General features: G+C 37.6%; 11 non-coding genes across 11 annotated transcripts; all 11 read left to right on the forward strand.

The window, feature by feature from the left end:
- Positions 1 to 1,845: 1,845 nt before the first annotated feature.
- Positions 1,846 to 1,919, forward strand: trnak-cuu (transfer RNA lysine (anticodon CUU)). Its single transcript has one exon. It is a non-coding gene; the product is annotated as a tRNA-Lys (tRNA).
- A 980-nt stretch (positions 1,920 to 2,899) lies between these two features.
- Positions 2,900 to 2,973, forward strand: trnak-cuu (transfer RNA lysine (anticodon CUU)). Its single transcript has one exon. It is a non-coding gene; the product is annotated as a tRNA-Lys (tRNA).
- A 6,474-nt stretch (positions 2,974 to 9,447) lies between these two features.
- trnak-cuu (transfer RNA lysine (anticodon CUU)) lies at positions 9,448 to 9,521 on the forward strand. Its single transcript has one exon. It is a non-coding gene; the product is annotated as a tRNA-Lys (tRNA).
- A 1,501-nt stretch (positions 9,522 to 11,022) lies between these two features.
- trnak-cuu (transfer RNA lysine (anticodon CUU)) lies at positions 11,023 to 11,096 on the forward strand. The gene has a single exon. It is a non-coding gene; the product is annotated as a tRNA-Lys (tRNA).
- Positions 11,097 to 12,075: 979 nt separating this feature from the next.
- Positions 12,076 to 12,149, forward strand: trnak-cuu (transfer RNA lysine (anticodon CUU)). Its single transcript has one exon. It is a non-coding gene; the product is annotated as a tRNA-Lys (tRNA).
- A 979-nt stretch (positions 12,150 to 13,128) lies between these two features.
- On the forward strand, positions 13,129 to 13,202 carry trnak-cuu (transfer RNA lysine (anticodon CUU)). Its single transcript has one exon. It is a non-coding gene; the product is annotated as a tRNA-Lys (tRNA).
- A 455-nt stretch (positions 13,203 to 13,657) lies between these two features.
- On the forward strand, positions 13,658 to 13,731 carry trnak-cuu (transfer RNA lysine (anticodon CUU)). The gene has a single exon. It is a non-coding gene; the product is annotated as a tRNA-Lys (tRNA).
- A 979-nt stretch (positions 13,732 to 14,710) lies between these two features.
- On the forward strand, positions 14,711 to 14,784 carry trnak-cuu (transfer RNA lysine (anticodon CUU)). Its single transcript has one exon. It is a non-coding gene; the product is annotated as a tRNA-Lys (tRNA).
- Positions 14,785 to 15,763: 979 nt separating this feature from the next.
- trnak-cuu (transfer RNA lysine (anticodon CUU)) lies at positions 15,764 to 15,837 on the forward strand. The gene has a single exon. It is a non-coding gene; the product is annotated as a tRNA-Lys (tRNA).
- Positions 15,838 to 20,642: 4,805 nt separating this feature from the next.
- On the forward strand, positions 20,643 to 20,716 carry trnak-cuu (transfer RNA lysine (anticodon CUU)). Its single transcript has one exon. It is a non-coding gene; the product is annotated as a tRNA-Lys (tRNA).
- Positions 20,717 to 24,327: 3,611 nt separating this feature from the next.
- Positions 24,328 to 24,401, forward strand: trnak-cuu (transfer RNA lysine (anticodon CUU)). Its single transcript has one exon. It is a non-coding gene; the product is annotated as a tRNA-Lys (tRNA).
- Positions 24,402 to 25,737: the final 1,336 nt, after the last annotated feature.

Here is a 25,737-nt window from a genome sequence, read left to right on the forward strand (position 1 = left end):
TAAACTAGAATGGAAAACTGCAAGAGATTGAATCCCTAACCAATGACAAGCGTGTGTTTGATCTTCTTGCGAAAGAATTGGACAACATGGTTCAGGCGGTTTTTGTTCACGGAACTTGTGCTCAAAAATATTAAATGTAAAACTTATTCTGTAATCTCATCATTATCTCAGACCTGGGTTGTTTTCATACAAGAAGGTTTTACTTCTCATGAAACATATTTCTTGCATTCTAACATTTCTATTGTGATGGGAATTTATTTGGAAGAAGCGCCAGCTCAGTTCGGTAGAGCATGACACTTTTAATCTCAGGGTCGTGGGTTCGAGCCCAACGTTGGGCTACAGAGATTTTAAGGTTAGGAATTGAGCACCAGCATGCAGATGAAAGTCTTAGCTTAAAAGACTCCTTATTAAAGGATACTTCAGAGCAAATACATTCCATAGAGTTCACACACACCAAGCAAACATCAACATCTGATCAGAAGATTATATATATATTGAACCCATCAATTTGTCTAGATTATCTAGCCTAACTAGAATGGAAACTGCAAGAGATTGAATCCCTAACCAATGACAAGCGTTGGTTTGATCTTCTTGCGAAATAATTGGACAACATGGTTCAGGTTGTTTTTGTTCACGGAACTTGTGCTCAAAAACATTAAAGGTAAAATGTATTCTGTAATCTGATCATTATCTCAGACCTAGGTTGTTTTCATACAAGAGGGTTTTACTTCTCATGAAACATATTTCTTGCATTCTAACATTTCTATTGTGATTGGAAGTAATAAGGAAGAAGCCCGGCTAGCTCAGTTCGGTAGAGCATGAGACTCTTAATCTCAGGGTCGTGGGTTTGAGCTCCACGTTGGGCTAAGGAGCTTTTGAGATTCGGAATTGAGCACCAGCATGCAGATCAAAGTCTTAGCTTAAAACACTCCTTATTAAAGGATACTTCAGAGCAAATACATTCCATAGAGTTCACACACACCAAGCAAACATCAACGTCTGATCAGAAAATTATATTTATATTGAACCCATCAATTTGTCTAGATTATCTAGCCTAACTAGAATGGAAACTGCAAGAGATTGAATCCCTAACCAATGACAAGCGTTGGTTTGATCTTCTTGCGAAATAATTGGACAACATGGTTCAGGCGGTTTTTGTTCACGGAACTTGTGCTCAAAAATATTAAATGTAAAACTTATTCTGTAATCTCATCATTATCTCAGACCTAGGTTGTTTTCATATAAGAAGGTTTTACTTCTCATGAAACATATTTCTTGCATTGTAACATTTCTATTGTGATGGGAAGTTATTTGGAAGAAGCGCCAGCTCAGTTCGGTAGAGCATGACACTTTTAATCTCAGGGTCGTGGGTTCGAGCCCCACGTTGGGCTAAGGAGCTTTTAAGGTTAGGAATTCTGCACCAGCATGCAGATCAAAGTCTTATCTTAAAAGACTCCTTATTAAAGGATACTTCAGAGCAAATACATTCCATAGAGTTCACACACACCAAGCAAACATCAACGTCTGATCAGAAAATTATATTTATATTGAACCCATCAATTTGTCTAGATTATCTAGCCTAACTAGAATGGAAACTGCAAGAGATTGAATCCCTAACCAATGACAAGCGTTGGTTTGATCTTCTTGCAAAATAATTGGACAACATGGTTCAGGTTGTTTTTGTTCACGGAACTTGTGCTCAAAAACATTAAAGGTAAAATGTATTCTGTAATCTGATCATTATCTCAGACCTAGGTTGTTTTCATACAAGAGGGTTTTACTTCTCATGAAACATATTTCTTGCATTCTAACATTTCTATTGTGATTGGAAGTTATAAGGAAGAAGCCCGGCTAGCTCAGTTCGGTAGAGCATGAGACTCTTAATCTCATGGTCGTGGGTTCGAGCCCCACGTTGGGCTATGGAGCTTTTGAGATTCGGAATTGAGCACCAGCATGCAGATCAAAGTCTTAGCTTAAAAGACTCCTTATTAAAGGATACTTCAGAGCAAATACATTCCATAGAGTTCACACACACCAAGCAAACATCAACGTCTGATCAGAATATTATATATATATTAAACCCATCAATTTGTCTAGATTATATAGCTAAACTAGAATGGAAAACTGTAAGAGATTGAATCCCTAACCAATGACAAGCGTGTGTTTGATCTTCTTGCGAAAGAATTGGACAACATGGTTCAGGCGGTTTTTGTTCACGGAACTTGTGCTGAAAACATTAAAGGTAAAACTTATTCTGTAATCTGATCATTATCTCAGACCTAGGTTGTTTTCATACAAGAGGGTTTTACTTCTAATGAAACATATTTCTTGCATTCTAACATTTCTAATGTGATGGGAAGTTATTTGGAAGAAGCGCCAGCTCAGTTCGGTAGAGCATGAGACTCTTGATCTCAGGGTCGTGGGTTCGAGCCCCACGTTGGGCTATGGAGCTTTTGAGATTCGGAATTGAGCACCAGCATGCAGATCAAAGTCTTAGCTTAAAACACCGCTTATTAAAGGATACTTCAGGGCAAATACATTCCATAGAGTTCACACACACCAAGCAAACATCAACGGCTGATCAGAATATTATATATATATTAAACCCATCAATTTGTCTAGATTATATAGCTAAACTAGAATGGAAAACTGTAAGAGATTGAATCCCTAACCAATGACAAGCGTGTGATTGATCTTCTTGCGAAAGAATTGGACAACATGGTCCAGGCGGTTTTTGTTCACGGAACTTGTGCTCAAAAACATTAAAGGTAAAATGTATTCTGTAATCTCATCATTATCTCAGACCTAGGTTGTTTTCATACAAGAGGGTTTTACTTCTCATGAAACATATTTCTTGCATTCTAACATTTCTATTGTGATTGGAAATTATAAGGAAGAAGCCCGGCTAGCTCAGTTCGGTAGAGCATGAGACTCTTAATCTCATGGTCGTGGGTTCGAGCCCCACGTTGGGCTATGGAGCTTTTGAGATTCGGAATTGAGCACCAGCATGCAGATCAAAGTCTTAGCTTAAAAGACTCCTTATTAAAGGATACTTCAGAGCAAATTACATTCCATAGAGTTCACACACACCAAGCAAACATCAAGGTCTGATCAGAATATTATATATATATTAAACCCATCAATTTGTCTAGATTATATAGCTAAACTAGAATGGAAAACTGTAAGAGATTGAATCCCTAACCAATGACAAGCGTGTGTTTGATCTTCTTGCGAAAGAATTGGACAACATGGTTCAGGCGGTTTTTGTTCACGGAACTTGTGCTCAAAAATATTAAATGTAAAACTTATTCTGTAATCTCATCATTATCTCAGACCTAGGTTGTTTTCATACAAAAAGGTTTTACTTCTCATGAAACATATTTCTTGCATTCTAACATTTCTATTGTGATGGGAAGTTATTTGGAAGAAGCGCCAGCTCAGTTCGGTAGAGCATGACACTTTTAATCTCAGGTTCGTGGGTTCGAGCCCCACGTTGGGCTATGGAGATTTTAAGGTTAGGAATTCTGCACCAGCATGCAGATCAAAGTCTTATCTTAAAAGAATCCTTATTAAAGGATACTTCAGAGCAAATACATTCCATAGAGTTCACACACACCAAGCAAACATCAACGTCTGATCAGAAAATTATATATATATTGAACCCATCAATTTGTCTAGATTATCTAGCCTAACTAGAATGGAAAACTGCAAGAGATTGAATCCCTAACCAATGACAAGCGAGTGTTTGATCTTCTTGCGAAAGAATTGGACAACATGGTTCAGGCGGTTTTTGTTCACGGAACTTGTGCTGAAAACATTAAAGGAAAAACTTATTCTGTAATCTCATCATTATCTCAGACCTAGGTTGTTTTCATACAAGAAGGTTTTACTTCTCATGAAACATATTTATTGCATTCTAACATTTCTAATGTGATGGGAAGTTATTTGGAAGAAGCGCCAGCTCAGTTCGGTAGAGCATGAGACTCTTGATCTCAGGGTCGTGGGTTCGAGCCCCACGTTGGGCTAAGGAGATTTTAAGGTTAGGAATTCTGCACCAGCATGCAGATCAAAGTCTTATCTTAAAAGACTCCTTATTAAAGGATACTTCAGAGCAAATACATTCCATAGAGTTCACACACACCAAGCAAACATCAACGTCTGATCAGAAAATTATATGTATATTGAACACATCAATTTGTCTAGATTATCTAGCCTAACTAGAATGGAAACTGCAAGAGATTGAATCCCTAACCAATGACAAGCGTTGGTTTGATCTTCTTGCGAAATAATTGGACAACATGGTTCAGGTTGTTTTTGTTCACGGAACTTGTGCTCAAAAACATTAAAGGTAAAATGTATTCTGTAATCTGATCATTATCTCAGACCTAGGTTGTTTTCATACAAGAGGGTTTTACTTCTCATGAAACATATTTCTTGCATTCTAACATTTCTATTGTGATTGGAAGTTATAAGGAAGAAGCCCGGCTAGCTCAGTTCGGTAGAGCATGAGACTCTTAATCTCAGGGTCGTGGTTTCGAGCCCCACGTTGGGCTATGGAGCTTTTGAGATTCGGAATTGAGCACCAGCATGCAGATCAAAGTCTTATCTTAAAAGACTCCTTATTAAAGGATACTTCAGAGCAAATACATTCCATAGAGTTCACACACACCAAGCAAACATCAACTTCTGATCAGAAAATTATATATATATTGAACCCATCAATTTGTCTAGATTATCTAGTTTAACTAGAATGGAAAACTGCAAGCTCCTTAACGTTGGGCTAAGGAGCTTTTGGGATTCGGAATTGAGCACCAGCATGCAGATCAAAGTCTTAGCTTAAAAGACTCCTTATTAAAGGATACTTCAGGGCAAATACATTCCATAGAGTTCACACACACCAAGCAAACATCAACGGCTGATCAGAATATTATATATATATTAAACCCATCAATTTGTCTAGATTATATAGCTAAACTAGAATGGAAAACTGTAAGAGATTGAATCCCTAACCAATGACAAGCGTGTGATTGATCTTCTTGCGAAAGAATTGGACAACATGGTTCAGGCGGTTTTTGTTCACGGAACTTGTGCTCAAAAATATTAAATGTAAAACTTATTCTGTAATCTCATCATTATCTCAGACCTAGGTTGTTTTCATACAAGAAGGTTTTACTTCTCATGAAACATATTTCTTGCATTGTAACATTTCTATTGTGATGGGAAGTTATTTGGAAGAAGCGCCAGCTCAGTTCGGTAGAGCATGACACTTTTAATCTCAGGGTCGTGGGTTCGAGCCCCACGTTGGGCTAAGGAGCTTTTAAGGTTAGGAATTCTGCACCAGCATGCAGATCAAAGTCTTATCTTAAAAGACTCCTTATTAAAGGATACTTCAGAGCAAATACATTCCATAGAGTTCACACACACCAAGCAAACATCAACGTCTGATCAGAAAATTATATTTATATTGAACCCATCAATTTGTCTAGATTATCTAGCCTAACTAGAATGGAAACTGCAAGAGATTGAATCCCTAACCAATGACAAGCGTTGGTTTGATCTTCTTGCGAAATAATTGGACAACATGGTTCAGGTTGTTTTTGTTCACTGAACTTGTGCTCAAAAACATTAAAGGTAAAATGTATTCTGTAATCTGATCATTATCTCAGACCTAGGTTGTTTTCATACAAGAAGGTTTTACTTCTCATGAAACATATTTCTTGCATTCTAACATTTCTAATGTGATGGGAAGTTATTTGGAAGAAGCGCCAGCTCAGTTCGGTAGAGCATGAGACTCTTGATCTCAGGGTCGTGGGTTCGAGCCCCACGTTGGGCTATGGAGCTTTTGAGATTCGGAATTGAGCACCAGCATGCAGATCAAAGTCTTAGCTTAAAAGACTCCTTATTAAAGGATACTTCAGAGCAAATACATTCCATAGAGTTCACACACACCAAGCAAACATCAACGTCTGATCAGAATATTATATATATATTAAACCCATCAATTTGTCTAGATTATCTAGCCTAACTAGAATGGAAAACTGCAAGAGATTGAATCCCTAACCAATGACAAGCGAGTGTTTGATCTTCTTGCGAAAGAATTGGACAACATGGTTCAGGCGGTTTTTGTTCACGGAACTTGTGCTGAAAACATTAAAGGAAAAACTTATTCTGTAATCTCATCATTATCTCAGACCTAGGTTGTTTTCATACAAGAAGGTTTTACTTCTCATGAAACATATTTCTTGCATTCTAACATTTCTAATGTGATGGGAAGTTATTTGGAAGAAGCGCCAGCTCAGTTCGGTAGAGCATGAGACTCTTGATCTCAGGGTCGTGGGTTCGAGCCCCACGTTGGGCTATGGAGCTTTTGAGATTCGGAATTGAGCACCAGCATGCAGATGAAAGTCTTAGCTTAAAAGACTCCTTATTAAAGGATACTTCAGAGCAAATACATTCCATAGAGTTCACACACACCAAGCAAACATCAACGGCTGATCAGAATATTATATATATATTAAACCCATCAATTTGTCTAGATTATATAGCTAAACTAGAATGGAAAACTTTAAGAGATTGAATCCCTAACCAATGACAAGCGTGTGTTTGATCTTCTTGCGAAAGAATTGGACAACATGGTTCAGGCGGTTTTTGTTCACGGAACTTGTGCTGAAAACATTAAAGAAAAAACTTATTCTGTAATCTCATCATTATCTCAGACCTAGGTTGTTTTCATACAAGAGGGTTTTACTTCTCATGAAACATATTTCTTGCATTCTAACATTTCTATTGTGATGGAAAGTTATGGGGAAGAAGCCCGGCTAGCTCAGTTGGGTGGAGCATGAGACTCTTGATCTCAGGGTCGTGGGTTCGAGCCCCACGTTGGGCTATGGAGATTTTAAGGTTAGGAATTGAGCACCAGCATGCAGATCAGAGTCTTATCTTAAAAGACTCCTTATTAAAGGATACTTCAGAGCAAATACATTCCATAGAGTTCACACACACCTAGCAAACATCAACGTCTGATCAGAAAATTATATATGTATTGAACCCATCAATTTGTCTAGATTATCTAGCTTAACTAGAATGGAAAACTGCAAGAGATTGAATCCCTAACCAATGACAAGCGTGTGTTTGATCTTCTTGCGAAAGAATTGGACAACATGGTTCAGGCGGTTTTTGTTTACGTAACTTGTGCTCAAAAATATTAAAGGTAAAACTTATTTGGTAATCTCATCATTATCTCAGACCTAGGTTGTTTTCATACAAGAGGGTTTTACTTCTCATGAAACATATTTCTTGCATTCTAACATTTCTATTGTGATGGGAAGTTCTAAGGAAGAAGCCCGGCTAGCTCAGTTCGGTAGAGCATTAGACTCTTAATCTCAGGGTCGTGGTTTCGAGCCCCACGTTGGGCTATGGAGCTTTTGAGATTCGGAATTGAGCACCAGCATGCAGATCAAAGTCTTACCTTAAAAGACTCCTTATTAAAGGATATTTCAGAGCAAATACATTCCATAGAGTTCACACACACCAAGCAAACATCAACGTCTGATCAGAATATTATATATATATTAAACCCATCAATTTGTCTAGATTATATAGCTAAACTAGAATGGAAAACTGTAAGAGATTGAATCCCTAACCAATGACAAGCGTGTGTTTGATCTTCTTGCGAAAGAATTGGACAACATGGTTCAGGCGTTTTTTGTTCACGGAACTTGTGCTCAAAAATATTAAATGTAAAACTTATTCTGTAATCTCATCATTATCTCAGACCTAGGTTGTTTTCATACAAAAAGGTTTTACTTCTCATGAAACATATTTCTTGCATTCTAACATTTCTATTGTGATGGGAAGTTATTTGGAAGAAGCGCCAGCTCAGTTCGGTAGAGCATGAGACTCTTGATCTCAGGGTCGTGGGTTCGAGCCCCACGTTGGGCTATGGAGCTTTTGAGATTCGGAATTGAGCACCAGCATGCAGATGAAAGTCTTAGCTTAAAAGACTCCTTATTAAAGGATACTTCAGAGCAAATACATTCCATAGAGTTCACACACACCAAGCAAACATCAACGGCTGATCAGAATATTATATATATTAAACCCATCAATTTGTCTAGATTATATAGCTAAACTAGAATGGAAAACTTTAAGAGATTGAATCCCTAACCAATGACAAGCGTGTGTTTGATCTTCTTGCGAAAGAATTGGACAACATGGTTCAGGCGGTTTTTGTTCACGGAACTTGTGCTGAAAACATTAAAGAAAAAACTTATTCTGTAATCTCATCATTATCTCAGACCTAGGTTGTTTTCATACAAGAGGGTTTTACTTCTCATGAAACATATTTCTTGCATTCTAACATTTCTATTGTGATGGGAAGTTCTAAGGAAGAAGCCCGGCTAGCTCAGTTCGGTAGAGCATTAGACTCTTAATCTCAGGGTCGTGGTTTCGAGCCCCACGTTGGGCTATGGAGCTTTTGAGATTCGGAATTGAGCACCAGCATGCAGATCAAAGTCTTAGCTTAAAAGACTCCTTATTAAAGGATACTTCAGAGCAAATACATTCCATAGAGTTCACACACCCCAAGCAAACATCAACGTCTGATCAGAATATTATATATATATTAAACCCATCAATTTGTCTAGATTTTATAGCTAAACTAGAATGGAAAACTGTAAGAGATTGAATCCCTAACCAATGACAAGCGTGTGTTTGATCTTCTTGCGAAAGAATTGGACAACATGGTTCAGGCGGTTTTTGTTCACGGAACTTGTGCTCAAAAATATTAAATGTAAAACTTATTCTGTAATCTCATCATTATCTCAGACCTAGGTTGTTTTCATACAAGAAGGTTTTACTTCTCATGAAACATATTTCTTGCATTCTAACATTTCTAATGTGATGGGAAGTTATTTGGAAGAAGCGCCAGCTCAGTTCGGTAGAGCATGAGACTCTTGATCTCAGGGTCGTGGGTTCGAGCCCCACGTTGGGCTATGGAGCTTTTGAGATTCGGAATTGAGCACCAGCATGCAGATGAAAGTCTTAGCTTAAAAGAGTCCTTATTAAAGGATACTTCAGAGCAAATACATTCCATAGAGTTCACACACACCAAGCAAACATCAACGGCTGATCAGAATATTATATATATATTAAACCCATCAATTTGTCTAGATTATATAGCTAAACTAGAATGGAAAACTTTAAGAGATTGAATCCCTAACCAATGACAAGCGTGTGTTTGATCTTCTTGCGAAAGAATTGGACAACATGGTTCAGGCGGTTTTTGTTCACGGAACTTGTGCTGAAAACATTAAAGAAAAAACTTATTCTGTAATCTCATCATTATCTCAGACCTAGGTTGTTTTCATACAAGAGGGTTTTACTTCTCATGAAACATATTTCTTGCATTCTAACATTTCTATTGTGATGGAAAGTTATGGGGAAGAAGCCCGGCTAGCTCAGTTGGGTAGAGCATGAGACTCTTGATCTCAGGGTCGTGGGTTCGAGCCCCACGTTGGGCTATGGAGATTTTAAGGTTAGGAATTGAGCACCAGCATGCAGATCAGAGTCTTATCTTAAAAGACTCCTTATTAAAGGATATTTCAGAGCAAATACATTCCATAGAGTTCACACACACCAAGCAAACATCAACGTCTGATCAGAAAATTATATATATTAAACCCATCAATTTGTCTAGATTATATAGCTAAACTAGAATGGAAAACTGCAAGAGATTGAATCCCTAACCAATGACAAGCGTGTGTTTGATCTTCTTGCGAAAGAATTGGACAACATGGTTCAGGCGGTTTTTGTTCACGGAACTTGTGCTCAAAAATATTAAATGTAAAACTTATTCTGTAATCTCATCATTATCTCAGACCTGGGTTGTTTTCATACAAGAAGGTTTTACTTCTCATGAAACATATTTCTTGCATTCTAACATTTCTATTGTGATGGGAATTTATTTGGAAGAAGCGCCAGCTCAGTTCGGTAGAGCATGACACTTTTAATCTCAGGGTCGTGGGTTCGAGCCCCACGTTGGGCTATGGAGATTTTAAGGTTAGGAATTCAGCACCAGCATGCAGATCAAAGTCTTATCTTAAAAGACTCCTTATTAAAGGATACTTCAGAGCAAATACATTCCATAGAGTTCACACACACCAAGCAAACATCAACGTCTGATCAGAAATTTATATATATATTGAACCCATCAATTTGTCTAGATTATCTAGCTTAACTAGAATGGAAAACTGCAAGAGATTGAATCCCTAACCAATGACAAGCGTGTGTTTGATCTTGCGAAAGAATTGGACAACATGGTTCAGGCGGTTTTTGTTCACGGAACTTGTGATCAAAAATATTAAATGTAAAACTTATTCTGTAATCTCATCATTATCTCAGACCTAGGTTGTTTTCATACAAGAAGGTTTTACTTCTCATGAAACATATTTCTTGCATTCTAACATTTCTATTGTGATGGGAAGTTATTTGGAAGAAGCTCCAGCTCAGTTCGGTAGAGCAAGACACTTCTAATCTCAGGGTCGTGGGTTCGAGCCCCACGTTGGGCTACGGAGATTTTAAGGTTAGGAATTGAGCACCAGCATGCATATGTAAGTCTTAGCTTAAAAGACTCCTTATTAAAGCACACTTCAGAGCAAATACATTCCATACAGTTCACACACACCAAGCAAACATCAACATCTGATCAGAAGATTATATATATATTGAACCCATCAATTTGTCTAGATTATCTAGCCTAACTAGAATGGAAACTGCAAGAGATTGAATCCCTAACCAATGACAAGCGTTGGTTTGATCTTCTTGCGAAATAATTGGACAACATGGTTCAGGTTGTTTTTGTTCACGGAACTTGTGCTCAAAAACATTAAAGGTAAAATGTATTCTGTAATCTGATCATTATCTCAGACCTAGGTTGTTTTCATACAAGAGGGTTTTACTTCTCATGAAACATATTTCTTGCATTCTAACATTTCTATTGTGATTTGAAGTAATAAGGAAGAAGCCCGGCTAGCTCAGTTCGGTAGAGCATGAGACTCTTAATCTTAAGGTCGTGGGTTCGAGCCCCACGTTGGGCTAAGGAGCTTTTGAGATTCGGAATTGAGCACCAGCATGCAGATCAAAGTCTTAGCTTAAAACACTCCTTATTAAAGGATACTTCAGGGCAAATACATTCCATAGAGTTCACACACACCAAGCAAACATCAACGGCTGATCAGAATATTATATATATATTAAACCCATCAATTTGTCTAGATTATATAGCTAAACTAGAATGGAAAACTGTAAGAGATTGAATCCCTAACCAATGACAAGCGTGTGTTTGATCTTCTTGCGAAAGAATTGGACAACATGGTTCAGGCGGTTTTTGTTCACGGAACTTGTGCTCAAAAATATTAAATGTAAAACTTATTCTGTAATCTCATCATTATCTCAGACCTAGGTTGTTTTCATACAAGAAGGTTTTACTTCTCATGAAACATATTTCTTGCATTCTAACATTTCTATTGTGATGGGAAGTTATTTGGAAGAAGCGCCAGCTCAGTTCGGTAGAGCATGACACTTTTAATCTCAGGGTCGTGGGTTCGAGCCCCACGTTGGGTTTGGAGATTTTAAGGTTAGGAATTCTGCACCAGCATGCAGATCAAAGTCTTATCTTAAAAGACTCCTTATTAAAGGATACTTCAGAGCAAATATATTCCATAGAGTTCACACACACCAAGCAAACATCAACGTCTGATCAGAAAATTATATATATATTGAACCCATCAATTTGTCTAGATTATCTAGCCTAACTAGAATGGAAAACTGCAAGAGATTGAATCCCTAACCAATGACAAGCGAGTGTTTGATCTTCTTGCGAAAGAATTGGACAACATGGTTCAGGCGGTTTTTGTTCACGGAACTTGTGCTGAAAACATTAAAGGAAAAACTTATTCTGTAATCTCATCATTATCTCAGACCTAGGTTGTTTTCATACAAGAAAGTTTTACTTCTCATGAAACATATTTCTTGCATTCTAACATGTCTATTGTGATTGGAAGTAATAAGGAAGAAGCCCGGCTAGCTCAGTTCGGTAGAGCATGAGACTCTTAATCTTAAGGTCGTGGGTTCGAGCCCCACGTTGGGCTAAGGAGCTTTTGAGATTCGGAATTGAGCACCAGCATGCAGATCAAAGTCATAGCTTAAAACACTCCTTATTAAAGGATACTTCAGGGCAAATACATTCCATAGAGTTCACACACACCAAGCAAACATCAACGGCTGATCAGAATATTATATATATATTAAACCCATCAATTTGTCTAGATTATATAGCTAAACTAGAATGGAAAACTGCAAGAGATTGAATCCCTAACCAATGACAAGCGTCGGTTTGATCTTCTTGCGAAAGAATTGGACAACATGGTTCAGGCGGTTTTTGTTCACGGAACTTGTGCTCAAAAATATTAAATGTAAAACTTATTCTGTAATCTCATCATTATCTCAGACCTAGGTTGTTTTCATACAAGAAGGTTTTACTTCTCATGAAACATATTTCTTGCATTCTAACATTTCTATTGTGATGGGAAGTTATTTGGAAGAAGCGCCAGCTCAGTTCGGTAGAGCATGACACTTTTAATCTCAGGGTCGTGGGTTCGAGCCCCACGTTGGGTTTGGAGATTTTAAGGTTAGGAATTCTGCACCAGCATGCAGATCAAAGTCTTATCTTAAAAGACTCCTTATTAAAGGATACTTCAGAGCAAATATATTCCATAGAGTTCACACACACCAAGCAAACATCAACGTCTGATCAGAAAATTATATATATATTGAACCCATCAATTTGTCTAGATTATCTAGCCTAACTAGAATGGAAAACTGCAAGAGATTGAATCCCTAACCAATGACAAGCGAGTGTTTGATCTTCTTGCGAAAGAATTGGACAACATGGTTCAGGCGGTTTTTGTTCACGGAACTTGTGCTGAAAACATTAAAGGAAAAACTTATTCTGTAATCTCATCATTATCTCAGACCTAGGTTGTTTTCATACAAGAAGGTTTTACTTCTCATGAAACATATTTCTTGCATTCTAACATGTCTATTGTGATTGGAAGTAATAAGGAAGAAGCCCGGCTAGCTCAGTTCGGTAGAGCATGAGACTCTTAATCTTAAGGTCGTGGGTTCGAGCCCCACGTTGGGCTAAGGAGCTTTTGAGATTCGGAATTGAGCACCAGCATGCAGATCAAAGTCATAGCTTAAAACACTCCTTATTAAAGGATACTTCAGGGCAAATACATTCCATAGAGTTCACACACACCAAGCAAACATCAACGGCTGATCAGAATATTATATATATATTAAACCCATCAATTTGTCTAGATTATATAGCTAAACTAGAATGGAAAACTGCAAGAGATTGAATCCCTAACCAATGACAAGCGTCGGTTTGATCTTCTTGCGAAATAATTGGACAACATGGTTCAGGTTGTTTTTGTTCACGGAACTTGTGCTCAAAAACATTAAAGGTAAAATGTATTCTGTAATCTGATCATTATCTCAGACCTAGGTTGTTTTCATACAAGAGGGTTTTACTTCTCATGAAACATATTTCTTGCATTCTAACATTTCTATTGTGATTTGAAGTAATAAGGAAGAAGCCCGGCTAGCTCAGTTCGGTAGAGCATGAGACTCTTAATCTTAAGGTCGTGGGTTCGAGCCCCACGTTGGGCTAAGGAGCTTTTGACATTCGGAATTGAGCACCAGCATGCAGATCAAAGTCTTAGCTTAAAACACTCCTTATTAAAGGATACTTCAGGGCAAATACATTCCATAGAGTTCACACACACCAAGCAAACATCAACGGCTGATCAGAATATTATATATATATTAAACCCATCAATTTGTCTAGATTATATAGCTAAACTAGAATGGAAAACTGTAAGAGATTGAATCCCTAACCAATGACAAGCGTGTGTTTGATCTTCTTGCGAAAGAATTGGACAACATGGTTCAGGCGGTTTTTGTTCACGGAACTTGTGCTCAAAAATATTAAATGTAAAACTTATTCTGTAATCTCATCATTATCTCAGACCTAGGTTGTTTTCATACAAGAAGGTTTTACTTCTCATGAAACATATTTCTTGCATTCTAACATTTCTATTGTGATGGGAAGTTATTTGGAAGAAGCGCCAGCTCAGTTCGGTAGAGCATGACACTTTTAATCTCAGGGTCGTGGGTTCGAGCCCCACGTTGGGTTTGGAGATTTTAAGGTTAGGAATTCTGCACCAGCATGCAGATCAAAGTCTTATCTTAAAAGACTCCTTATTAAAGGATACTTCAGAGCAAATATATTCCATAGAGTTCACACACACCAAGCAAACATCAATGTCTGATCAGAAAATTATATATATATTGAACCCATCAATTTGTCTAGATTATCTAGCCTAACTAGAATGGAAAACTGCAAGAGATTGAATCCCTAACCAATGACAAGCGAGTGTTTGATCTTCTTGCGAAAGAATTGGACAACATGGTTCAGGCGGTTTTTGTTCACGGAACTTGTGCTGAAAACATTAAAGGAAAAACTTATTCTGTAATCTCATCATTATCTCAGACCTAGGTTGTTTTCATACAAGAAGGTTTTACTTCTCATGAAACATATTTCTTGCATTCTAACATTTCTGTTGTGATTGGAAGTAATAAGGAAGAAGCCCGGCTAGCTCAGTTCGGTAGAGCATGAGACTCTTAATCTTAAGGTCGTGGGTTCGAGCCCCACGTTGGGCTAAGGAGCTTTTGAGATTCGGAATTGAGCACCAGCATGCAGATCAAAGTCATAGCTTAAAACACTCCTTATTAAAGGATACTTCAGGGCAAATACATTCCATAGAGTTCACACACACCAAGCAAACATCAACGGCTGATCAGAATATTATATATATATTAAACCCATCAATTTGTCTAGATTATATAGCTAAACTAGAATGGAAAACTGCAAGAGATTGAATCCCTAACCAATGACAAGCGTCGGTTTGATCTTCTTGCGAAATAATTGGACAACATGGTTCAGGGTGTTTTTGTTCACGGAACTTGTGCTGAAAACATTAAAGGAAAAACTTATTCTGTAATCTCATGATTATCTCAGACCTAGGTTGTTTTCATACAAGAAGGTTTTACTTCTCATGAAACATATTTCTTGCATTCTAACATTTCTATTGTGATGGGAAGTTATTTGGAAGAAGCGCCAGCTCAGTTCGGTAGAGCATGACACTTTTAATCTCAGGGTCGTGGGTTCGAGCCCCACGTTGGGCTATGGAGATTTTAAGGTTAGGAATTCTGCACCAGCATGCAGATCAAAGTCTTATCTTAAAAGACTCCTTATTAAAGGATACTTCAGAGCAAATACATTCCATAGAGTTCACACACACCAAGCAAACATCAACGTCTGATCAGAAAATTATATATATATTGAACCCATCAATTTGTCTAGATTATCTAGCCTAACTAGAATGGAAACTGCAAGAGATTGAATCCCTAACCAATGACAAGCGTTGGTTTGATCTTCTTGCGAAATAATTGGACAACATGGTTCAGGTTGTTTTTGTTCACGGAACTTGTGCTCAAAAACATTAAAGGTAAAATGTATTCTGTAATCTGATCATTATCTCAGACCTAGGTTGTTTTCATACAAGAGGGTTTTACTTCTCATGAAACATATTTCTTGCATTCTAACATTTCTATTGTGATTGGAAGTTATAAGGAAGAAGCCCGGCTAGCTCAGTTCGGTAGAGCATGAGACTCTTAATCTTAAGGTCGTGGGTTCGAGCCCCACGTTGGGCTAAGGAGCTTTTGAGATTCGGAATTGAGCACCAGCATGCAGATCAAAGTCATAGCTTAAAACACTCCTTATTAAAGGATACTTCAGAGCAAATACATTCCATAGAGTTCACACACACCAAGCAAACATCAACGTCTGATCAGAAAATTATATATATATTGAACCCATCAATTTGTCTAGATTATCTAGCCTAACTAGAATGGAAACTGCAAGACATTGAATCCCTAACCAATGACAAGCGTTGGTTTGATCTTCTTGCGAAATAATTGGACAACATGGTTCAGGTTGTTTTTGTTCACGGAACTTGTGCTCAAAAACATTAAAGGTAAAATGTATTCTGTAATCTGATCATTATCTCAGACCTAGGTTGTTTTCATACAAGAGGGTTTTACTTCTCATGAAACATATTTCTTGCATTCTAACATTTCTATTGTGATTGGAAGTTATAAGGAAGAAGCCCGGATAGCTCAGTTCGGTAGAGCATGAGACTCTTAATCTCAGGGTCGTGGGTTCGAGCCCCACGTTGGGCTAAGGAGCTTTTGAGATTCGGAATTGAGCACCAGCATGCAGATCAAAGTCTTAGCTTAAAAGACTCCTTATTAAAGGATACTTCGGAGCAAATACATTCCATAGAGTTCACACACACCAAGCAAACATCAACGTCTGATCAGAAAATTATATATATATTGAACCCATCAATTTGTCTAGATTATCTAACTTAACTAGAATGGAAAATAGCAAGAGATTGAATCCCTAACCAATGACAAGCGTGAGTTTGATCTTCTTGCGAAAGAATTGGACAACATGGTTCAGGCGGTTTTTGTTTACGTAACTTGTGCTCAAAAATATTAAAGGTAAAACTTATTCGGTAATCTCATCATTATCTCAGACCTAGGTTGTTTTCATACAAGAGGGTTTTACTTCTCATGAAACATATTTCTTGCATTCAAACATTTCTATTATGATGGGAAGTTACTTGGAAGAAGCCTCAGCTCAGTTCGATAGAGCATGACACTCTTAATCTCAGGGTCGTGGGTTCGAGCCCCACGTTGGGCTATGGAGATTTTAAGGTTAGGAATTGAGCACCAGCATGCAGATGAAAGTCTTATCTTAAAAGACTCCTTTTTAAAGGATACTTCAGAGCAAATACATTCCATAGAGTTCACACACACCAAGCAAACATCAACTTCTGATCAGAAAATTATATATATATTGAACCCATCAATTTGTCTAGATTATCTAGCCTAACTAGAATGGAAAACTGCAAGAGATTGAATCCCTAACCAATGACAAGCGTTGGTTTGATCTTCTTGCGAAATAATTGGACAACATGGTTCAGGTGGTTTTTGTTCACGGAACATCAATTTGTCTAGATTATCTAGCCTAACTAGAATGGAAAACTGCAAGAGATTGAATCCCTAACCAATGACAAGCGTTGGTTTGATCTTCTTGCGAAATAATTGGACAACATGGTTCAGGTGGTTTTTGTTCACGGAACTTGTGCTCAAAAATATTAAATGTAAAACTTATTCTGTAATCTCATCATTATCTCAGACCTAGGTTGTTTTCATACAAGAAGGTTTTACTTCTCATGAAACATATTTCTTGCATTGTAACATTTCTATTGTGATGGGAAGTTATTTGGAAGAAGCGCCAGCTCAGTTCGGTAGAGCATGACACTTTTAATCTCAGGGTCGTGGGTTCGAGCCCCACGTTGGGCTATGGAGATTTTAAGGTTAGGAATTCTGCACCAGCATGCAGATCAAAGTCTTATCTTAAAAGACTCCTTATTAAAGGATACTTCAGAGCAAATACATTCCATAGAGTTCACACACACCAAGCAAACATCAACGTCTGATCAGAAAATTATATATATATTGAACCCATCAATTTGTCTAGATTATCTAGCCTAACTAGAATGGAAACTGCAAGAGATTGAATCCCTAACCAATGACAAGCGTTGGTTTGATCTTCTTGCGAAATAATTGGACAACATGGTTCAGGTTGTTTTTGTTCACGGAACTTGTGCTCAAAAACATTAAAGGTAAAATGTATTCTGTAATCTGATCATTATCTCAGACCTAGGTTGTTTTCATACAAGAGGGTTTTACTTCTCATGAAACATATTTCTTGCATTCTAACATTTCTATTGTGATTGGAAGTTATAAGGAAGAAGCCCGGCTAGCTCAGTTCTGTAGAGCATGAGACTCTTAATCTCAGGGTCGTGGGTTCGAGCCCCACGTTGGGCTAAGGAGCTTTTAAGGTTAGGAATTCTGCACCAGCATGCAGATCAAAGTCTTATCTTAAAAGACTCCTTATCAAAGGATACTTCAGAGCAAATACATTCCATAGAGTTCACACACACCAAGCAAACATCAACGTCTGATCAGAAAATTATATATATATTGAACCCATCAATTTGTCTAGATTATCTAGCCTAACTAGAATGGAAACTGCAAGAGATTGAATCCCTAACCAATGACAAGCGTGTGTTTGATCTTCTTGCGAAAGAATTGGACAACATGGTTCAGGCGGTTTTTGTTTACGTAACTTGTGCTCAAAAATATTAAAGGTAAAACTTATTCGGTAATCTCATCATTATCTCAGACCTAGGTTGTTTTCATACAAGAGGGTTTTACTTCTCATGAAACATATTTCTTGCATTCTAACATTTCTATTATGATGGGAAGTTACTTGGAAGAAGCCTCAGCTCAGTTCGATAGAGCATGACACTCTTAATCTCAGGGTCGTGGGTTCGAGCCCCACGTTGGGCTATGGAGATTTTAAGGTTAGGAATTGAGCACCAGCATGCAGATGAAAGTCTTAGCTTAAAAGACTCCTTTTTAAAGGATACTTCAGAGCAAATACATTCCATAGAGTTCACACACACCAAGCAAACATCAACGTCTGATCAGAAAATTATATATATATTGAACCCATCAATTTGTCTAGATTATCTAGCCTAACTAGAATGGAAACTGCAAGAGATTGAATCCCTAACCAATGACAAGCGTTGGTTTGATCTTCTTGCGAAATAATTGGACAACATGGTTCAGGTTGTTTTTGTTCACGGAACTTGTGCTCAAAAACATTAAAGGTAAAATGTATTCTGTAATCTGATCATTATCTCAGACCTAGGTTGTTTTCATACAAGAGGGTTTTACTTCTCATGAAACATATTTCTTGCATTCTAACATTTCTATTGTGATTGGAAGTTATAAGGAAGAAGCCCGGCTAGCTCAGTTCTGTAGAGCATGAGACTCTTAATCTCAGGGTCGTGGGTTCGAGCCCCACGTTGGGCTAAGGAGCTTTTAAGGTTAGGAATTCTGCACCAGCATGCAGATCAAAGTCTTATCTTAAAAGACTCCTTATCAAAGGATACTTCAGAGCAAATACATTCCATAGAGTTCACACACACCAAGCAAACATCAACGTCTGATCAGAAAATTATATATATATTGAACCCATCAATTTGTCTAGATTATCTAGCCTAACTAGAATGGAAACTGCAAGAGATTGAATCCCTAACCAATGACAAGCGTGTGTTTGATCTTCTTGCGAAAGAATTGGACAACATGGTTCAGGCGGTTTTTGTTTACGTAACTTGTGCTCAAAAATATTAAAGGTAAAACTTATTCGGTAATCTCATCATTATCTCAGACCTAGGTTGTTTTCATACAAGAGGGTTTTACTTCTCATGAAACATATTTCTTGCATTCTAACATTTCTATTATGATGGGAAGTTACTTGGAAGAAGCCTCAGCTCAGTTCGATAGAGCATGACACTCTTAATCTCAGGGTCGTGGGTTCGAGCCCCACGTTGGGCTATGGAGATTTTAAGGTTAGGAATTGAGCACCAGCATGCAGATGAAAGTCTTAGCTTAAAAGACTCCTTTTTAAAGGATACTTCAGAGCAAATACATTCCATAGAGTTCACACACACCAAGCAAACATCAACGTTTGATCAGAAAATTATATATATATTGAACCCATCAATTTGTCTAGATTATCTAGCCTAACTAGAATGGAAAACTGCAAGAGATTGAATCCCTAACCAATGACAAGCGTTGGTTTGATCTTCTTGCGAAATAATTGGACAACATGGTTCAGGTTGTTTTTGTTCACGTAACTTGTACTCAAAAATATTAAAGGTAAAACTTATTCTGTAAACTGATCATTACCTCAGACCTAGTTTGTTTTCATACAAGAGGGTTTTACTTCTCATGAAACATATTTCTTGCATTCTAACATTTGTATTATGATGGGAAGTTATTTGGAAGAAGCGCCAGCTCAGTTCGATAGAGCATGACACTCTTAATCTCAGGGTCGTGGGTTCGAGCCCCACGTTGGGCTATGGAGATTTAAGGTTAGGAATTGAGCACCAGCATACAGATGAAAGTCTTAGCTCAAAAGACTCCTTATTAAAGGATACTTCAGAGCAAATACCTTCCATAGAGTTCACACACACTAAGCAAACATCAACGTCTGATCAGTAAATTATATATATATTGAACCCATCAATTTGTCTAGATTATCTAGCCTAACTAGAATGGAAAACTGCAAGAGATTGAATCCCTAACCAATGACAAGCGTTGGTTTGATCTTCTTGCGAAATAATTGGACAACATGGTTCAGGTTGTTTTTGTCCACGGAACTTGTGCTAAAAAACATTAAAGGTAAAATGTATTCTGTAAACTGATCATTACCTCAGACCTAGGTTGTTTTCATACAAGAAGGTTTTACTTCTCATGAAACATATTTCTTGCATTCTAACATTTCTATTGTGATTGGAAGTAATAATGAAGAAGCCCGGCTAGCTCAGTTCGGTAGAGCATGAGACTCTTAATCTTAAGGTCGTGGGTTCGAGCCCCACGTTGGGCTAAGGAGCTTTTGAGATTCGGAATTGAGCACCAGCATGCAGATCAAAGTCATAGCTTAAAACACTCCTTATTAAAGGATACTTCAGGGCAAATACATTCCATAGAGTTCACACACACCAAGCAAACATCAACGGCTGATCAGAATATTATATATATATTAAACCCATCAATTAGTCTAGATTATATAGCTAAACTAGAATGGAAAACTGTAAGAGATTGAATCCCTAACCAATGACAAGCGTGTGTTTGATCTTCTTGCGAAAGAATTGGACAACATGGTTCAGGCGGTTTTTGTTCACGGAACTTGTGCTCAAAAATATTAAATGTAAAACTTATTCTGTAATCTCATCATTATCTCAGACCTAGGTTGTTTTCATACAAGAAGGTTTTACTTCTCATGAAACATATTTCTTGCATTCTAACATTTCTATTGTGATGGGAAGTTATTTGGAAGAAGCGCCAGCTCAGTTCGGTAGAGCATGACACTTTTAATCTCAGGGTCGTGGGTTCGAGCCCCACGTTGGGCTATGGAGATTTTAAGGTTAGGAATTCAGCACCAGCATGCAGATCAAAGTCATAGCTTAAAACACTCCTTATTAAAGGATACTTCAGGGCAAATACATTCCATAGAGTTCACACACACCAAGCAAACATCAACGGCTGATCAGAATATTATATATATATTAAACCCATCAATTAGTCTAGATTATATAGCTAAACTAGAATGGAAAACTGTAAGAGATTGAATCCCTAACCAATGACAAGCGTGTGTTTGATCTTCTTGCGAAAGAATTGGACAACATGGTTCAGGCGGTTTTTGTTCACGGAACTTGTGCTCAAAAATATTAAATGTAAAACTTATTCTGTAATCTCATCATTATCTCAGACCTAGGTTGTTTTCATACAAGAAGGTTTTACTTCTCATGAAACATATTTCTTGCATTCTAACATTTCTATTGTGATGGGAAGTTATTTGGAAGAAGCGCCAGCTCAGTTCGGTAGAGCTTGACACTTTTAATCTCAGGGTCGTGGGTTCGAGCCCCACGTTGGGCTATGGAGATTTTAAGGTTAGGAATTCTGCACCAGCATGCAGATCAAAGTCTTATCTTAAAAGACTCCTTATTAAAGGATACTTCAGAGCAAATATATTCCATAGAGTTCACACACACCAAGCAAACATCAACGTCTGATCAGAAAATTAAATATATATTGAACCCATCAATTTGTCTAGATTATCTAGCCTAACTAGAATGGAAAACTGCAAGAGATTGAATCCCTAACCAATGACAAGCGAGTGTTTGATCTTCTTTCGAAAGAATTGGACAACATGGTTCAGGCGGTTTTTGTTCACGGAACTTGTGCTGAAAACATTAAAGGAAAAACTTATTCTGTAATCTCATCATTATCTCAGACCTAGGTTCTTTTCATACAAGAAGGTTTTACTTCTCATGAAACATATTTCTTGCATTCTAACATTTCTAATGTGATGGGAAGTTATTTGGAAGAAGCGCCAGCTCAGTTCGGTAGAGCATGAGACTCTTAATCTCAGGGTCGTGGGTTCGAGCCCCACGTTGGGCTATGGAGCTTTTGAGATTCGGAATTGAGCACCAGCATGCAGATCAAAGTCTTAGCTTAAAAGACTCCTTATTAAAGGATACTTCAGAGCAAATACATTCCATAGAGTTCACACACACCAAGCAAACATCAACGTCTGATCAGAAAATTAAATATATTAAACCCATCAATTTGTCTAGATTATATAGCTAAACTAGAATGGAAAACTGCAAGAGATTGAATCCCTAACCAATGACAAGCGAGTATTTGATCTTCTTGCGAAAGAATTGGACAACATGGTTCAGGCGGTTTTTGTTCACGGAACTTGTGCTCAAAAATATTAAATGTAAAACTTATTCTGTAATCTCATCATTATCTCAGACCTAGGTTGTTTTCATACAAGAAGGTTTTACTTCTCATGAAACATATTTCTTGCATTCTAACATTTCTATTGTGATGGGAATTTATTTGGAAGAAGCGCCAGCTCAGTTCGGTAGAGCATGACACTTTTAATCTCAGGGTCGTGGGTTCGAGCCCCACGTTGGGCTATGGAGATTTTAAGGTTAGGAATTCAGCACCAGCATGCAGATCAAAGTCTTATCTTAAAAGACTCCTTATTAAAGGATACTTCAGAGCAAATACATTCCATAGAGTTCACACACACCAAGCAAACATCAACGTCTGATCAGAAAATTATATATATATTGAACCCATCAATTTGTCTAGATTATCTAGTTTAACTAGAATGGAAAATAGCAAGAGATTGAATCCCTAACCAATGACAAGCGTGTGTTTGATCTTCTTGCGAAAGAATTGGACAACATGGTTCAGGCGGTTTTTGTTTACGTAACTTGTGCTCAAAAATATTAAAGGTAAAACTTATTCGGTAATCTCATCATTATCTCAGACCTAGGTTGTTTTCATACAAGAGGGTTTTACTTCTCATGAAACATATTTCTTGCATTTTAACATTTCTATTGTGATTGGAAGTTATAAGGAAGAAGCCCGGCTAGCTCAGTTCGGTAGAGCATGAGAGTCTTAATCTCAGGGTCGTGGGTTCGAGCCCCACGTTGGGCTAAGGAGCTTTTGAGATTCGGAATTGAGCACCAGCATATAGATCAAAGTCTTAGCTTAAAAGACTCCTTATTAAAGGATACTTCGGAGCAAATACATTCCATAGAGTTCACACACACCAAGCAAACATCAACGTCTGATCAGAATATTATATATATATTAAACCCATCAATTTGTCTAGATTATATAGCTAAACTAGAATGGAAAACTGTAAGAGATTGAATCCCTAACCAATGACAAGCGTGTGTTTGATCTTCTTGCGAAAGAATTGGACAACATGGTTCAGGCGGTTTTTGTTCACGGAACTTGTGCTCAAAAATATTAAATGTAAAACTTATTCTGTAATCTCATCATTATCTCAGACCTAGGTCGTTTTCATACAAGAAGGTTTTACTTCTCATGAAACATATTTCTTGCATTCTAACATTTCTATTGTGATGGGAAGTTATTTGGAAGAAGCGCCAGCTCAGTTCGGTAGAGCATGACACTTTTAATCTCAGGGTCGTGGGTTCGAGCCCCACGTTGGGCTATGGAGATTTTAAGGTTAGGAATTCTGCACCAGCATGCAGATCAAAGTCTTATCTTAAAAGACTCCTTATTAAAGGATACTTCAGAGCAAATACATTCCATAGAGTTCACACACACTAAGCAAACATCAACGTCTGATCAGTAAATTATATATATATTGAACCCATCAATTTGTCTAGATTATCTAGCCTAACTAGAATGGAAAACTGCAAGAGATTGAATCCCTAACCAATGACAAGCGTTGGTTTGATCTTCTTGCGAAATAATTGGACAACATGGTTCAGGTTGTTTTTGTCCACGGAACTTGTGCTAAAAAACATTAAAGGTAAAATGTATTCTGTAAACTGATCATTACCTCAGACCTAGGTTGTTTTCATACAAGAAGGTTTTACTTCTCATGAAACATATTTCTTGCATTCTAACATTTCTATTGTGATTGGAAGTAATAATGAAGAAGCCCGGCTAGCTCAGTTCGGTAGAGCATGAGACTCTTAATCTTAAGGTCGTGGGTTCGAGCCCCACGTTGGGCTAAGGAGCTTTTGAGATTCGGAATTGAGCACCAGCATGCAGATCAAAGTCATAGCTTAAAACACTCCTTATTAAAGGATACTTCAGGGCAAATACATTCCATAGAGTTCACACACACCAAGCAAACATCAACGGCTGATCAGAATATTATATATATATTAAACCCATCAATTAGTCTAGATTATATAGCTAAACTAGAATGGAAAACTGTAAGAGATTGAATCCCTAACCAATGACAAGCGTGTGTTTGATCTTCTTGCGAAAGAATTGGACAACATGGTTCAGGCGGTTTTTGTTCACGGAACTTGTGCTCAAAAATATTAAATGTAAAACTTATTCTGTAATCTCATCATTATCTCAGACCTAGGTTGTTTTCATACAAGAAGGTTTTACTTCTCATGAAACATATTTCTTGCATTCTAACATTTCTATTGTGATGGGAAGTTATTTGGAAGAAGCGCCAGCTCAGTTCGGTAGAGCATGACACTTTTAATCTCAGGGTCGTGGGTTCGAGCCCCACGTTGGGCTATGGAGATTTTAAGGTTAGGAATTCTGCACCAGCATGCAGATCAAAGTCTTATCTTAAAAGACTCCTTATTAAAGGATACTTCAGAGCAAATATATTCCATAGAGTTCACACACACCAAGCAAACATCAACGTCTGATCAGAAAATTAAATATATATTGAACCCATCAATTTGTCTAGATTATCTAGCCTAACTAGAATGGAAAACTGCAAGAGATTGAATCCCTAACCAATGACAAGCGAGTGTTTGATCTTCTTTCGAAAGAATTGGACAACATGGTTCAGGCGGTATTTGTTCACGGAACTTGTGCTGAAAACATTAAAGGAAAAACTTATTCTGTAATCTCATCATTATCTCAGACCTAGGTTCTTTTCATACAAGAAGGTTTTACTTCTCATGAAACATATTTCTTGCATTCTAACATTTCTAATGTGATGGGAAGTTATTTGGAAGAAGCGCCAGCTCAGTTCGGTAGAGCATGAGACTCTTAATCTCAGGGTCGTGGGTTCGAGCCCCACGTTGGGCTATGGAGCTTTTGAGATTCGGAATTGAGCACCAGCATGCAGATCAAAGTCTTAGCTTAAAAGACTCCTTATTAAAGGATACTTCAGAGCAAATACATTCCATAGAGTTCACACACACCAAGCAAACATCAACGTCTGATCAGAAAATTAAATATATTAAACCCATCAATTTGTCTAGATTATATAGCTAAACTAGAATGGAAAACTGCAAGAGATTGAATCCCTAACCAATGACAAGCGAGTGTTTGATCTTCTTGCGAAAGGATTGGACAACATGGTTCAGGCGG

The sequence above is a fragment of the Platichthys flesus genome, chromosome 20 (assembly GCF_949316205.1).
Source record: "Platichthys flesus chromosome 20, fPlaFle2.1, whole genome shotgun sequence".
NCBI lineage: Eukaryota > Metazoa > Chordata > Actinopteri > Pleuronectiformes > Pleuronectidae > Platichthys > Platichthys flesus.